Consider the following 17,236-nt stretch of genomic DNA (forward strand, 5'->3'; position numbering starts at 1 on the left):
GTAAAATCCAAGCACTCGTACATATTATTAGATCAAAGTAATTCATCCCAAGGTGTGAATGAGTTTAAGAAGGCAAACTCAGGAGGAGTCATTGAATTTTTATTTTTTTAACTTTTTAAAAAGTTTTTATTTATTTAAGTAATCTCTACACCCAACATGGGACTCGAACTCATGACCCCAAAATTAAGAGTCGCCCGCTCTTCTGACTGAGCCAGCCAGGCACCCCTGGTCATTAACTTTTTTTTTTTTTTAATTTTTTTTTTTAAGATTTTATTTATTTGCGAGAGAGAGAATGAGAGACAGAGAGCATGAGAGGGAGGAGGGTCAGAGGAAGAAGCAGACTCCGTGCTGAGCAGGGAGCCCGATGTGGGACTCGATCCTGTGACTCCAGGATCACGACCTGAGCCGAAGGCAGTCGCTTAACCAACTGAGCCACCCAGGCGCCCTGGTCATTAACTTTTTAAATAAGGAACTTCCTCACCTAATCAATTCTCCTAACCCATGAACCTGGTGAGAGAAAGGAGCCCCAAAGGAGATGCGATCTTTTATTCATCCCGTTTTACAAACATACACAAAGTGCCTACTGGGGGCCACGCACCAAGATGGGAAAAAGCACACCAACTCTTCCTACCCTCAAATAGCTCCTAGGAAGTCTAGTAAGTAGACAAGCGTGTAATGATAATAGCGAGTGACCGGAGAGCTTGCGGACTACGGGACACTCCCTACCCCACCTGTCATGGCCAGGTAGCCATTAACACAGGCACCCTGCCCGGGGAAGTGTATGGACCTAAATATAGGAGAGTCACGGGCCCTCCAAGTAACACTGCAAACAGTAACAGTGATTTCAGGTCCCCTGATGAAAGCTTTTGATATGAAAACAAAAACAAAAACAAAAAACCGATATTCCTGAGCATGAAATTGGAGTTTGCTTCCTGGCAAATTTAAATGACTTTTATCTTCTCCTTTCATTGTAAATATTGGTCCATTCTCTAGCTAAAAAACTGAAAAGAACATTTGCCCAAACGCCTCCATGTTGGTTACTAACCAGAGCTCAGGATCCTCAACTGTGCTTTACTTTTATTAAAAATTAAGCCGGGCGCCTGGGTGGTTCAGTCGTTAAGCATCTGCCTTCGGCTCAGGTCATGATCCCAGGGTCCTGGGATCGAGTCCCGCATCGGGCTCCCTGCTCGGCGGGAAGCCTGCTTCTCCCTCTCCCACTCCCCCTGCTTGTGTTCCTGCTCTCGCTATCTCTCTCTCTGTCAAATAAATAAATAAAATCTTTAAAAAAAAAAATTAAGCCATAGTTCTCATCAATTTAAATATAGCAACGTATTCCTTTTTCAAACATAACGGAAGAACTTATACAGTTTTTTGCTTTGGCTTACTTTTTGGCTTCCCAGTGCTTGTAATTATTTTATTGTGTTTCCACAAAGTAGATACAAGTTTGCATTCAGAATGCACATTTCCTTTTCAGAAAATTCCTGGAAAAGTGAGCTGTTCATCTCAGTATTTCAGGTTTTCTAGGTCTGTACACAGTGAAGGTCTCCACCCAGGGCCTCCTTTTTGTCCTTATTGTGGGTTGTATACTTTGAAAATGTTACAGTTTTTGATTAGTTGCTCTTCCTGATTCTGTTTTTTATACATGGGAAATATTACACATTTTAGAGCTTGGGCGGAGGGGGCAGGGTCTCTATATTATTTAACCGAGGGGACAGAGATACACAGAGCAATTATGTGCTTGCCCATGATCCCAGGCCAGGATTTTTTCTGGTCTATTATAAAAATTTGCTGAAATGGATTTTGTGGTATGTGCCTTCATGCTTTTTATGTAGTACTTCAGTGATACTGTTGTTTGAATATAAGTGCACTTAAGTTCTCTTTAGCTTCCCCTTTGCTTATAATTTCTTAATTTTTTGTATTATTTCATGCATTCCCAAAAAGATAAAATCAATGCATTCCTGGTTGTAAACCAATGTCCAGGCTGACCAACGTGGGTTCCTTTTCTTTTTCCCCTTTCTTTTTCTTAAGGTTTTTTAAAGTTTTTATTTAAATTCCAGTTAACACACAGTATAATATTAGTTTCAGGTGTCATGTAGATTTTTTTCCTTTCCCCAGTCCAGTCCCAAATTAAGAGTCAGAAATACCATGCCCTTTTAACTTTAATTAGCAATTTTCGCTTTAAAACCAAAGTTTTGTTTTAGTTCTGACTATTTTATGACCAAAATATGCAAAAGCACAATCTGTATGGGATCTGTGCAAATATATAAACCATGGTTGATTATCAAAGAATTAACTAGCATGAAGATAAAGAATTGAGATATAATTTCTCCCCTTGGGAATCATTGAAATTAAAACTTTAAATATTTTAAGAAACATTTAGAAACCATGATTAAGAAAGTAGAAACTTCAAGAGAAGCTTTGTTATTGCCAATCCAAATATATAAATCTATATTTATTTATTTTATAGGCTGTTACGATAAAAGTAAACTCTTGCTCCAGGAAAGCACTTATAAATTTATCCTGATCCAGTGAATTCATGACATTTCTCTGTGTCATCTGAATTACTGCCAGAATTAATCATGTTTACTTAGCTTGACTAAGAAGTTGTCTAGCCACACATGTGCAGCCGATTTAAAAAAGCATTTCCAAAGAACATTATTTTGCAGGAGTGTGTTTTCTTTATGCTTAAAAAAAAAATAAAAAAAAAAAAAGATGAACCCATCCCAGACTTCATTCACCAAGAATTTCTTCTTTGATTCATGACAGAGTTGGGACATGTTTCACTACAAATAAATATAAATGTATAACTATATGTTCATATAAACAAACCTATATAAATAAAGGGGTATAATTGTACATATAAAATTGATTATAGAAAACACACACACCTTGTTTACAAAACCTGAATCAGAGTTTGGAATCATTGATTTTTACTTTTTGGTTATTTTGGTAATTTAAATATGCTTTAAAATGTTTTAAACTCATTTATAGGTGGTTAAATAAATAATACAGGTCCAAGGACTCGTAAATGTGTATATTCAGCTCTAAAGCTTTTCATTTTATAATCTTAAAGAAGTGAATGAAATTTACACACCTTCTAATTTAACTTTTGTGAACTTGATATTTTGCCTTTATATTCCCTGTTATTAACCATCTTCCAAGAATATGAATTTGAAAGGGCATCACTTTGGAAGCAAACTATAATTGGCAAAACTAATTAACTTTTGTAGATGAGATTACTTGAGGTAGGGGAAGACAGGCCGCATCTATCCCAACACAAATGGGTTTGGATAAACTAGGAGGCATTTGCAATTAAATTCTTACCTTTGCCTTCTCCTCTGTCTCTGCTCCATCGCACAAGCCCCCCAGAAGAAATGGCCAAACTCTCTCTTTCCCTTATTGTCGTACTAGAGTTTCTATTTCTCATCAGTCGAAGTTTAAAATGAGTCACAAGTCACTCTCCCTAACTAATTTCATTCCTTAAAAATCTTATCAAATTTTCTTTTCTGAATCATGCATGACTAAATACTGCAAACAGAAACAGATTAATGCCACCCAAGGGGCATTAGATTTGATTACCTACATTTTCAAATACCGACATTCTGCTTTTTGAGGCTGACCGAGCAAGCCGACCAACATCACCCATTGTCAGGGATACCTTTCAGGTGATAGGTGCCTGCAGTCGAAATCAGAGACTGCTTGAAAATTCATAATCTAAGTTTCAGATTGCAGAGAAACGTGGTCTAGCTCCTCATTTATCAGTCAGTGAGAAAGTGCTGCACGGATGAAAAAATGTCAGCGTGAAAAAGTATCTGAATGAATGTGCATTCTGAGATGATGCAGCTCATTCATCTGGATTTTATTGCCGAGCCTTATATTTATTTTGGTGTCTTTTTCCCCATAAGTTATTATATGGATTCACCACTTTTAGAGAGCCCAGGACGAGAAGCAGAACCTGTGGTAGCAGAAAGCCTTAAAGATCTTAAGTAGTCTGTTGATAACTTTTGGGAAGTTATCAATGGGGCCAAACACCAGTAGACTCTTCCCATTCTTATGTGTCAGTGGAATTTGTATTAGATATTGTGGAGAAACACCGAGGAATGGCCTGATCTTGAGGACAGGAATAGATTTTAAAAAATCAAATAAATCAAATAAAGAAATCTCATTTTCCCTGTTTAAGGGGAGCTTAATAAAGGTCCCTACATTTTTCGATTAGCTGAGGTAAAGGCATAAATGGAAGACAAAGTGGAGATGAATAAGGAAAAAATATGTTGCATGGCTTCACATTATATCACTGTATCCTAGCACAGATGTAACAAAAGTGTATTGCTCTCCAAGTATACATCAGAATGACCAAAATCAGGAGGAAGTCGCCAGAAAATTAGCCATTTTAGGAATCCAGGTGGTAGTCTGTATTCCCTAGGGCATATCACTCTATGCAATGGTTACTAATGCTTTCTTCTGCTGCTTGAGATTTCCATCTAAGGCTGAAGGATGTCACAGCCCTATCAATTTGTCTCTGTGAGATGTGCTGAAAGGAAGTAATTGATCTCAGTGGCTTGTATCCCAGTATGATTTAGACATAATTGGAACGTCAAGTGAGAAAGAAGGAAACAAGTATCAAGCATGCTGACTTCAAGTGTCCATTTCAGTTTCCATTAATTTCATCTTACCTTGTCTCTTTTCTAGATTTTCTATAAGAAATTAGCATGTCAAAACTTGATTCTGTTTCCTTCCCCAGAAGGAAGGAAAGAAAGTTGGAAACGTCTTGCGCAGACAAAGGCTATTGGGGGCTTTATTTATAAAAAGTGTTGTTTTTGTAAACTGTTTTCTAAGTTAACATTTACTGAATGCCTACTCTGTGCATGGGCCTGCTGGAGAATGAGCAAGACACGGCCCTGTCCCAGAGTCTGTAATGGAGATTAAAACACAGGCATGAATACAGATAACTGGGAGGTCACGTGTGCTGTGATAAACGTACAAAGTGTTTCAAGAGCCCAGAGGACAAAGTACTTGAGTGTGGCATTCTTCCCAAGAATCTATTCAGTGGAACAGCGTATGTTAATTACCCACAAAATAGCAATATAGTGACTCTGTTGCTCCTGTTCTCCTTTTCCATCAAAAACTGGATCCAAACTGAGGATCATCAGCCTGAATGACCAAGAAAAAGCTAATCTCTGACCCTCTTTTACGTAACTCAACAGAGAAAAACAAAGAATCAGTCTGCATAGTATTGAAGGAAAGTCAGTAAAAGGGATAGTTTTATGAGATAGTGTGTTTGTAGGTGTGTGTACATATTATTACATTGAATTTATATATACTCAAATTTATATATATTTAAGTATATATTATATATTATAACATATAATATTAATTATATGTTTATATAACTATAATTAAAATATATTAATATAATATGTGAATATATTATAAGTATAATTTTAATATAAGTATATAATTTAATTTAAGTATAATTTTAATATAATTTAAAATATAATTATATTTTACATATTGATATATTAATTATATTTTATATTATATATTTATATATTGAATTTCTATATTTTAATTTAATGAAATCAATTTAAATGACAAATTAATTTAATAAAATTAATTATATATATAATTAGTGTATATATATATATATATATATATATACACACACTAATGCCTGTAATTATTTAATTGCAATTTTGCAATTTTTACATTGCAGTTTTTCCCTCCATGGAATGTATTAAAGATACTGCTATATAAATACCTGTGTCATTGCCTCCCAAGTTCCACAAGGCTGGAGTAGCTTCAGTTATTCAAAATAAAATACGGCTCCTTGATCCCTCCATGTTGTGTCAGCATGGAGAGAACAAAGCATTGACTTTAAGACAATTACCTAGCTAGCGTTCATGGAAGAACGTACTAGTGAGGGGAAAAGTTTTATTGATCTCAATTGGTCAGTCAGTTCTCCACATTGATTAAATTTGCTTTAGAATTGCTCAGCTCCAAGTTGGGAAAGTGTGGCCTTGAATATAAACAGCAAACATCCGAAAACAATACAGAGCCGAGCAATCCATTATGATAAAGCAATCCTTTTCGGAGAACCACTGCCCATGACTTTTAAACAGCCCATCAATGCCAAGTGAAGACTTCAAAGGATGGGTTAACTACGTTCCTCTGAGATTTGCTTAGCTGACTTCTTGACCACCTGTTACACAGAAAACACTGAAAATAGGCATGCAGTTATCACACTTCAGGATGCCTGAGAATGCGTTAGGAGACACAGATTCCCCTGAATAATCCTGATTCAGTATACCTGGGCTGGGGTGCAGGAAACTGTCCTTGAAACAAAAATCCCAGTGATGCCGAGGTGCCTGGGTGGCTCAGTCAGTTAAGCATCAGACTCTTGATTTCAGCTCAGGTCACGTCTCAGGGTTTTGGGATCGAGCCCTCCATAGAGCTCCACCCTCAGCAAGGAGTCTACTTGAGATTCTGTTTCTCCCTCTTCCTCTGCCCCTCCCCCTGCTCGCTGGCTCGCTCTCTAAAAAAATAAATCTTAAAAAAACAAAAAATTCTGGTGATTCTAACCAGAGTGGTCCATGGACCACACTTTCAGAAACTCTTTTTAAATGTATACAAATGAGCTTTGTCTTCACACTTCCCTGATGTTTTCAGAAAGAGCTTCCTCACTTTCTGCGTGTCACGCTCATGCTGGGCACACCAGCTTGTTACCACAAGCACTTTGTACCCTCTGCCACCTTGTGGCTCTGGAACCCAGTTGACTTGAAAAGTTTATTTAGCATGAATCACCTCATTTATTTCTTGATCACAGCTGTTCTTGGTTCCAAACATCTGTTAGACTTGAAAATCCCTCCCTTGAAGAGAAAGCTATGCCACAGAAATACTCACTTTGACAGGACTGGTAGATTTCTCTGTTCATATTTTTATTTACATGAATTTCTTAAGGGCGTTCAGTTCACTTCCTTCTTTCTTTTGAAAATGATTTTCTGACTAGGTCAAAATGGATGACCAATTTCAAAAGGGAAAAGAGAAAGAGAAACATAAAAGTATTTAGACCCCAAATGGTGCCAGTTTGAATGACGGCTCTCTCTGCTGTTGGAGACGCCACTGGCAGTCATCAAAGCCACTATGTTCAGCATTAGAAGGTCCTGGCTCATTTTCCTTAGACTCTATAGTTGCAGGGGACAACCCTTTAAGAGTCCCAATTTCCCACTTGCCTGTAGCATTGATTTTCACTTTTTGAAAGCCCTTGGGTCCCTTCTCATACGAAACCTCAGAAGTGCAGTATATGAGACAGACAAGATACGTACATGTTTACTCTGGTGAAGCTGGGGTGGAAGGCCTAGACCAGTGGTTCTCAAGTGTTTATCTTGCATCAGAATCACCTGGAGGGCTTATTAAAAATCAGATAGTTGGGGCGCCTGGGTGGCTCAGTCGTTAAGCGTCTGCCTTCGGCTCAGGTCATGATCCCAGGATCCTGGGATCGAGTACCGCGTCGGGCTCCCTGCTTGGCAGGGAGCTTGCTTCTCCCTCTCCCCACTCCCCCTGCTTGTGTTCCCTCTCTCGTTGTGTCTCTCTCTTCAAATAAATAAAATCTTTAAAAAAAAAAAAAAATCAGATAGCTGGGCTCCATCTCTGATTTTCTAGTTCGGTCTAATTGGCCAGGTGATTTGTGCTTCCAAGAAGTACCCAGGAGATGTGGATGCTGTTGGTCCAGGGACCATAATTTGAGAGTCACTGGTCTAGAGCCTCCCTCTCTCTGCCTGGCTCTCACCCACTAAGGCAGCTCTGAGGCAGCTTTGGAGCACCTCCTCAAAATTCGAGGGGCTTCTTTGTGGAACCCAGTTAAAGACCATTAATCCACAGGTCAAGTCCACATTTCTTTGCTTGGACTCAAGACCCTTTGCATTCTGGCCCCAGCCTCTCCCTAGGGCCATCTCAACGAACCTTCCATTCACCAGACAACCCAACTGATTTGTCCTCCCCACTGCTGCCGTAAGCTGCTCTGTCTTAGCAGGAGATGTACACGTACGTTTCCTTACCCGTTTCTACAAGACAGCCTCTTTCTCTCGTGAAAAGAAGTCGTGAGGACTTTAAGATCCACAAATACGTTTAAAATGTATCTGAGGGAGCCTCAGATAATAAAATGCCCTGGTATTTAATCCCTCTACCTTAGAGGAGATGAATTTTGAATCATCCTGGCTGACACGAGAACCTGCAGCTTCTAGAAATAGAGTGGATTAACATCTCCCCGGTGGTATCATTAATAATAGATAATGTTTGCAGTGTTCTTAATAGATTTCCATTAGATTCCTCATGCAATTCTCATTGTTGATTATGGACCATAATTCATAAAAACTGAATACAGCAGTGACCACCTGCTATAAAAGCGTCTTCCACCAGAGACACACTAAAGGTGCATTAAAGTAGCATTCCAAGGTTAACTCACGTCTGTACTACTGTTGTCAAGAAAAGTCTCCTCTCAGCTTCAGTAAGCTTTCTCTTTAGCTGTCGTAATTGCTGGACAACTGTCCTAGAGTTGATATACATATTTATTGTGTTTTCTGGAGATATTCAGTGCAAATCAAGTATCCACAAGCAGTGATCCCTAAAGTAAGCAGTAAAAAATCAATTCCTTTAAGTTCACGGAAGTCCTAGTTCAGTGTCTTGGAGACAAACCTAAAATTTGGAGTTCTTCAATCCTGTGATATCCTTGGTATTCATCATTTTATAATATATTTGAGATTTTATTATCTCTAATGCAGGCATGACAAATAGTTTTCATCGTGAGTGTCAACAACAATCCGTTGGTACCAGCGTCCTAGAATGTTGTGTTGAGAATGAGTCTGAGGCCACATATGGGCTCAGCAGAAAGATTTCTGTGGTGGATTAACAATGATGCAAAGAAAGAAATGTACAGTCAACATGCCATGGATGGCTACTTTTATTCTGGAGTGAAGACCAAGTGTTATAGATAACCCCATATATCACTACCAAGCAGTCATCAAATAGCACATTGAATTATGAAGCCAAGGGCAAAATAAGAAATTTATCTGCCTAAAAGATGTCTGGGAAATAGTCCATGTTTCATCAACACTGTGAAGCACATCAGTCTAAACTGTCTGACAATATGAGTCTTTCCCTACAGGCATAATACATAGGATATCAAAAACAAGAGGCTCTTTGTTGTGGGGTACTGTTTGAAGCTGGACTGAGGGACAGATTAACTGAGCAGTTATCCATGGATAATTTATAAGAAAGAATAATTTAAAAACTGCGAGGAATTAGTCCATCACTAATCCATCTGAAAAAAATAAAATTATACTTGCTCCCAGATCTCATAGAGTAGAATATGGGGTTAGAAGGAATCTTTGACAAATTACTTTGAGAGAGAGTTGAGATTTGCCTCACCCTTTCCCCCACACCTCTGACCCTCTTCCCAAAAGCATACTTGAAAAATTGAATATTTTTTAAAGCTTCTGCATGCAAGAACCTGATCTAAATACAGTCTGTCATCCACTCTCTAGGGTAGCTACGATAATTATCCCCATTTTATAAATAAGGAAATTGAGGACAGAAAGATTAGGAAGTTTGCTCGACATCACCACTAGGGAGTGGTCTGTCCAAGGACATTGGGGCTGGAAACTACAGCTACACCGTATTGCCTCTCGGAAGATGAGACCAGTAACTGCAGGAGGCTTGCTTGCCCCAGAGCTGAGTGATTGTTAACAACAGCTTCCAGCTTCCCCCCTTCTCTCACGTGCAGGTGAACTTCTCCTCTGAATAAATGTTAGACCAACCTTTAAAATATGTCAGTTAAAGAGGTGCCAGTGCTTTTGCCTGCCCAAGAAGCTCATACATCTAAGTCCAGCTCTGATTCTGTCTTTTATGGAGGGCCTAAAACAATAAAAATCCCACTATTCCTCCTGCCTGGCTACATGCAATGGTCACTGATGGGATTACACTTGGAATGAACACAGAGGATGTGTTTTCCCCTTCAATTTTGGCAGCAGAGAAGCTACCTGACCATGTGGCAGTCCCTGTGTGCTTTGGCAACACATAACAGTTTTCACTCTTGGGTATGTTCATACCCAAAAGAAGGAAAGGAGAGAAATTACAGAGACACAGCCAACACTGCTGAGGATTTTTTCACCTACATGTCCTGCTAGTTTCTGCCCAAGGTAAAGAGCTTGGCAGCCCTGTCTGCCTCAAGAGCACTGCTTTCCAATAGAACTTTCTGTGATGATGGAAATGTCCTCTGTCTGCCCAGTCAGATAGCCACTGAGCACTTGAACTGTGGCTAGTGTGACTAAGGATTTGAATTTTAAATTTATTTAGCTGTACTTAATTTAAATTTGAATTGCCACATGTGGCTAACAGCTCCCATATTGGAGAACATAGCTGTAGTATTTATGTAATTGAGCTCCACCCCTCGGGGACCCCTTGAGTGTCTGACGGATTTTCAATGTGATTGGACATTGTTCCCTTCGTTTTTTAAATTACATTCTTTCATCCAACTGACATTGTGTGTTCAATCATTCAACAAATATTTTTTTGAAGATTTATTTATTTATTTTAGAGTGAGAGTGAGTGAGAGAGCGCATGAGCTGGGGGAGGGGCAAAGGGAGAGGGAGAGAGAGAATCTCAAGCTGAACCCCGCTGAGCATGGAGCCCAATGTGGGGCTCAGTCTCACAACCCTGAGATCATGACCTGAGCTGAAATCGAGAGTCAAACACTTAACCGACCCAGCCACCCAGGCACCCCTCAACAAATATTTTTTGAAAACCTACTATGTTTCAGGCACTCTTCTAGACACTGGCAAAAATACACCTGTCAAGAAAATAGACAAAAATGTGGTCACAGAACTTACATTTTGGCAGGATCAGATAGATAATAAGTAATTAACTTGATAAGCACATTGTATAATACTTTAGAAAGTGATATGCTATGGGAAAAGAGAAGGGTGAAGGGAATCAAGGTAAGGGGATAGTAGCAAAGCTTCTATCTTCAGCACCTTGGTCCTTGATGAAGACTGAGAAAAGAGAATACATAAGTAATATCACGTGTCATCATCCATGCATCCAAGGAGTTAATCTAGTTAGGATTTTCTTGGATTAATCTGTCTTCATGAAATGCCACACATAAAATGCCCAGCCCAAATCTTAATAGGTACTGAGGGCCCCTCCTTACAACGCTCAACCCCACTGCATCACCCCCCCTTCTGTTTCCTTTTGTATGTGTATCTGCGCCTTCTGTTTTACCATATCTAGCTCAAGATTCTAGAGTGAATTTTAAAAAAAGTAAAAAAAAAAATAAGGAGAAAGTGAACAAAAATAAGAAATGCTCCCTCTGTGGGTAGTGGTAAATGAAATTTTTTGAACAGATTGCATCCACAAGTGTGCATCCTTCCCAATTACAGGCAGCTTCTCCAAAATCATTCTCACTACCTCGCATTACTAGATAGAACCCTTAGGAAAAGCCCAGGTGAACCACTTTTCTAAGCTACATATTAAAACAAGATTAGAGGTACTATTTTCACAGGTCTTAGCTGATAGAAGGCATTTGTATCTGGAGTTGATCTTCAGTAAAAAGCTGGGCAAAGTAAGTCCCTCCCCATCCCATCCCATCTATTGGTCACTTCCCTGGGTCCCATTCATATCACTTAACCTAAGAGTTGCTCTTAGGGCTTCCAATTGTTGAGCAAAATATTTGTTGGCCTCTCAATTAATTAAAAGGAACTTTGGGCATCTGAGAAGCTGGGGAGTAATTCTGGGGAAAAATTGGATCCTTGGGACCACGTTACTCAGTCTCAGTCTTCTCACACATAAGATAAAGAACATCCTGTCTCAGGGGTAAAACAGAAGAAATCTCCACTTGTATCTAGTCATTAAACAACAAATCACTAACTTTACATAACCACACTGAGTTGAGCCTACATATTTAGGTTAGTGTAGTTCATTATCAAAGATTCTTCCTTCCTGACTCTCTTGTCCTCTAAGTTTGGCTCTGATGCTTTCAGGTATATAATCTTTAGCAAGTTAACTTCCCACTGCAGGTTCCAGACCCTTCATCTACAAAATGGTGGCTCCTAAATTTTATCAGTTAATTTATTCCAAAGTTCAGATCCCTCAGCTGAATTTTCAGATGAGCAACATACAAACTCCAGAAAAATCAGAAGTTGAAATGTTATCTTACTGGTGATGAGAAGCTATTGCAGGGTTTTAAGAAGGATGTGATGGAATCATCTTTGCTTTGTAGAACAAGCATTCAATCAAATGTGTGGAATGGATTAAAGGAGGATAGAAAAGAAAGCAATTAGTAGTCTATTAGTACCATCTGAGTAAGATATGAGGAGGGCCCAAACAAAGGTAGATCAAGAATAATGTAAACTGGGGGTGCCTGTGTGGCTCAGTCAGTTAAGCGTCTGACTCTTGATTTCATCTCAGGTCATGATCTTGGGGTCATGAGATCGAGCCCCTCATCGGGCCCTGTGCTGGGCATGGAGCCTACTTAAGATTCCCTCTCTCTTTCTCCCTCTGCCACTCCCCGCCAAAAAAAAGAATAACATAAACTGGAACAATACATTAGTAAGTCAAAATTTCTCTCTAGCTTTTGGCAGGTGCTTGTTGTTGCTTTTCTTCTCTAAACAGACCTCAAGGCAAGATGATGGCACCAAGAAAACACCCCACTGTTTTTGGTGGTGACTTAAGCTGGGCATTAAGGCTGACCCAAGCATGCACACATTTGACTGAAGATGTCCCTTGCACGCTGCATTTGATAGGGACAAAGTATGGTGATGGTATCCCTGGAAAAAAGGCTCCGGCCGATGCCCAAGACCTAAAAGAAATACCTGGTACATAGTATATGCTAAATAAATGTAAATAGGCCACTGAGGCAAAAGAGAAAATATTTGCAGGTTCTATGCTTCAAATCAGTAATAACATTTTGAAAATACTTCTGAGTGGTTAGACTATCACTTTTAAGGAAAAGGGTGATTTTCATAATCTGCTATTAAAAGAAAAAACGCAAAGTAAGACAGCTGAGGCTGTTTATCATTAAACTGTGGAAAAGACTGATGCTTTATAATGTCTCATCTGAACAGAATCCCTTGATGGATTTGCTGGTCTCCAAGATGACCACCATCAATATATTCCTTCTCTGTATATTCCTGCTTTCCTTCCACCAAGAGATGGAGTCCCTCCCTCCTCTTAAACCCAGGCTACTCTTAGACATGCTTGATTAATTGAATGTAAGGAAATGACATTCTGGGACTTGTGAGGTTAAATCAGAGGAAGTCTTGAAGTTTTTGCCTGGGCCTCTTCAAACACACTCTTGGAATCCTCAAGTTGAGAGAAGCCAGCTGCTGTGTACGAAGTCCATCCACTGTGCAACCACCAGAAAGAACAATGAGCCAGTCCTCAGTTCTCTCAGCCATCCCAGGCTGGGTACCAGACAGTGGAGCAAAGAAGTCCTTGCATCCCCAACAGATGCCACGTAGAGAAGACTGGAGCCCCAGACATACAGCCATTCCATCCTGTCCAGCTGAGGACCCAGCTCTCACGGAGCAGCCATGAGTCATCCCCACTGTGCTCTGCCTCAATTCCTGACCCACAAAATCAACACAATTGAAAAAAAAAATGCTCTGTTACATCACTAAGTTTGAGGGTGTGTTACCTATTATTACCAAAATATATGGCTTACAGCCCTATGAGTTCCTTGAGGCTAGAACTAAATATTATTCATCTCTCTACCCCTAGCAGAGCGCCTGGCCCATAGTAGGCACCAGTATTGTTTGTTGAATGAATAAATAAATAGATGTGCAGAAGACTGCATGGAGGGTTTGCAAGGTTTCACAGATAATGAAGCCTCCTAAATCTGCTATGTATCCCTCTTTCCCAAACATAAGAAAGAGCTGGTGATCCCTGGCCTCTCTGAAATGGGAAAGTTCTTTCTCCAGCTTGGTTTGGGAGTGGCCTTGTACTGTTGGGCTGAGCAAGGATGCAGAGCACCGTTGGTCCCAGGAGAGATTTCTGTATTGCACACAAAGACCCCAGCCACTGGCCATGCTACTGAACAAGAAGGAATGTCAGTGAGCCAGGAGCTGTGTGGGACTGTGTTTTAATAACACAAATGCTTGCATAGACCTTGCTACGCATCAGGCCCTCTACAAAGATTAACTCATTAAATATTCACAAGTCTATGAGATAAGCACTCTTATAATTCTCATTTTACATACATGAAAAACATGACATGGAAAGACTAAACAGCTTGCACGAGATCATATAGCTAGCAAGTGACAGCTTTGTTCCAGACAGCCTAACCCTGGTGACTGTGATGGTTTTTATCCACAATGTGGGTTCCCTCTCCGGGAAGAATCGTGCTGTTACTTGTGACCCCACAGTCATAGCACTTGGGAGGAAGGGGTAACTTTTACTAACCAAGAAGAAGGAGGAGAAGAAGGAGGAAGAAGAGGAGAGGGAGGAAATGGAGGAGGAGGGGGATGGGAGGAGGAGGAGGGGGAGAGGATGAGGAGAAGAAAAATGCCATTCTCTGTGACCCTTAGGCAAGACATGTAACCTTTCTGTCTCCTGAGGTTACATGTAGTAATTTGCTTTGGCATGAAGCAAATGACAAAATTTTATTTTTCTTTAGAGTGTTAGAGATTCTCTGGGAAATGATGTCTTTTAAGTACCAAAATGCGGTACTATTAATGATCTTTATTTATATAGGTAAAATTTTCTCATATTGTATCTGAATAAATGAACTGAGAGCATGTGTGGAGGGCAGGAGAAGGGCTCCGCTCCTTGATGAAAGCCATTAACCTAAGTCTAGCTCTTCGCGTCCCATTCAATTCTAAATGCATTTTCTAATTTTTAAATCGAGGAACAAAACTCTGATATGACAGGTAATTAAAGTCATTCCGAGAAAAGTGTGCACACGTGGGTTGTATTGCTACCCTTTGAACAGAATGAGAGTAGCCAAGTGTGGGAAGTTCCTTTGGTTACTCTGAGCACTGGATGAACGTTGACCTATTTCAGATACTTCTGTGACTCATCCAAAAAGCTCCAGATCAAAGTTCAGCATTTAAATGGAAACACAAATGCCATAGTATGGAGATTTTCCTCACTTCAATGACTACCCTTCCTAAATCAAGAAACATTCTAATTTGAGGTATACCAAAAATAGCATTGGTCCATATGGAGCCACAAATTAAGTTTCTGTAAATAGGCACCATTTTGTCAAAGACCCAATTCTAAAATGAAAATTTTATATAATACTCTGACCATGTTTTGATGTCAAGAAATTCTCAGTCACTATTCTTGTGCCATAAAAAGAAATCTAAAATGGGCTTATTTCTATTTTTTGCTGGTGATCAAATATCACGGTCAAGATTTTTAAATCCTTCCAGTGTTGTGCAGGAAAAAAAAACGGGAAGAGCTAGGAAAGCAATAATTTCAAGAAAGCAGGCTTCCCAATATCCTACAAAATATGGTCACAAAGTAAGAAAAGGTCCTTAGAGAAGACAGGGGAAGTCTTTGTGCCAAACAGAAAACATATCATTCAGCTTAGCAAATACTTGTGAGGAAATGAGAAGCGATAGAATCTTCAACATACTAAATGCACTTTGCCATTGTCCTCACTCTTCCCCGTATCTTCAGATTTCCTTCAGATGTTCTATCACAAAAAGGAAGAACAATTTCCTAAAACAAATATACTTAAATTTCTACTTCCAGTGCAGATGATTAGGAAACTAAAAGACATATTTAGAGGTTTCAAACAGGAAAAGCAGCACCACAATGGAAGGCTGAATTCAGCAGACTCAGCTCAAGCACCAAGATCATCAACCTCATTTGGTCTTGTACAAATCATTTGGTCTCTTTGGCCACAGCCTCCTCTTCTGCAAAATGGAATTAATACCTACTTCTCTCTCAGATTGATGTGAAAATCAAATGATATGATCCCATTGTATGTCCTAAACCATGAAGTGCTCTGAACACATCAAATGCTTTACAGGATCTTCTTTTAAAAGTTCTTAAACTCTTTCTGCAAAAAGCATGGGACCTAATACCTGTTATTTTTTTGCCAAAAGGGGGAGATTTACAAATGCTCATGAGCTAATAAAACCAAAGAAACATCAAAAATGTGATTTTCCTCTTGATGCAATCAGGAAAGTAAAAGAACTAAAGCCAGAATAATAGTTATTTAATGTTTAATGAGTATAACTTAATGCTTTGGAAAGACTAAATCATCTTTGTCTCACCTAAAACCACTCTGCTCTATCAGTGATTGGCACCCCACACTTTAGAAAACACCAATCTAGAGAATCCTTGTACTTCTAGAAGTAGAATTCTGGGTGTTTGTTGCTAAATGATTTAACCAAAGGCACAACTTCATTCAGTTGCAAAATAAAGATCTTATACTTTTTAGTATAAAGACATCTTCAATGTCTTTCAGTTCTCCTCACTAACAAAGCTCACAATAAACTAAGTTTCACATGATTTCTCAATTTTTACAAAGTGATAGACGACGTACAAATAACAGACAGATCCTCCGAACAGTTAATGACCTCAGGGAACTGGCATTTCACTACAGATCGTTAGCAATGGAAAACAAATCTCGAGCTGTTATCAAAATTAAACACCTGCAGATGAATGATTGGATCTATCAAGTGGCTAATGAGGAGAGTCTCTTCTTGTGTTGTTAATCATGTACAACATTTATGTACACTCAATATTGCAAAACTCTCTAGACCCATCCACATGGGTTGCCTGTCAAGTAGAGTGCTCACGTCTTGACCCTTCAGGAAATTTGGCAACACAAATGGGATCATGTCACTCTCCAGCAGCTTCTCACTACCTGTGGGATAAAATCCAAAGTCTCTAACCATCTCGAAAGTCCCCCATGATCTTATCCGTACTCACCCCTTTTGCAGCGCCATCTTGTTCCACTCTTGCTTTTGTTCTCCATGTTCTAGGCATACTGACCTTATTTTCTCAAAACTGGGCTTTTCATCTTTTCACACTATTTCATCTGCCAAGAATGCTCTTACTTAGCTTCCCCCCCGCCCCTGTGCTAATGCTCTTTTATTCTTCAAGTCTCAGATTAAACAGCACTTCCTCAGAGGAGTCTTCGCTGTACCACCTAGATTAGATTATATTCAACTGTCACAAGTTCTCTACTTCTTTACCACTACCAATCACAGTTAAATTGCTAGTTCCAATC

This window comes from Mirounga leonina, unplaced genomic scaffold (genome assembly GCF_011800145.1).
Source record: "Mirounga leonina isolate KUSES-001 unplaced genomic scaffold, KU_Mleo_1.0 Mir_224, whole genome shotgun sequence".
Classification (NCBI taxonomy): Eukaryota; Metazoa; Chordata; class Mammalia; order Carnivora; family Phocidae; genus Mirounga; species Mirounga leonina.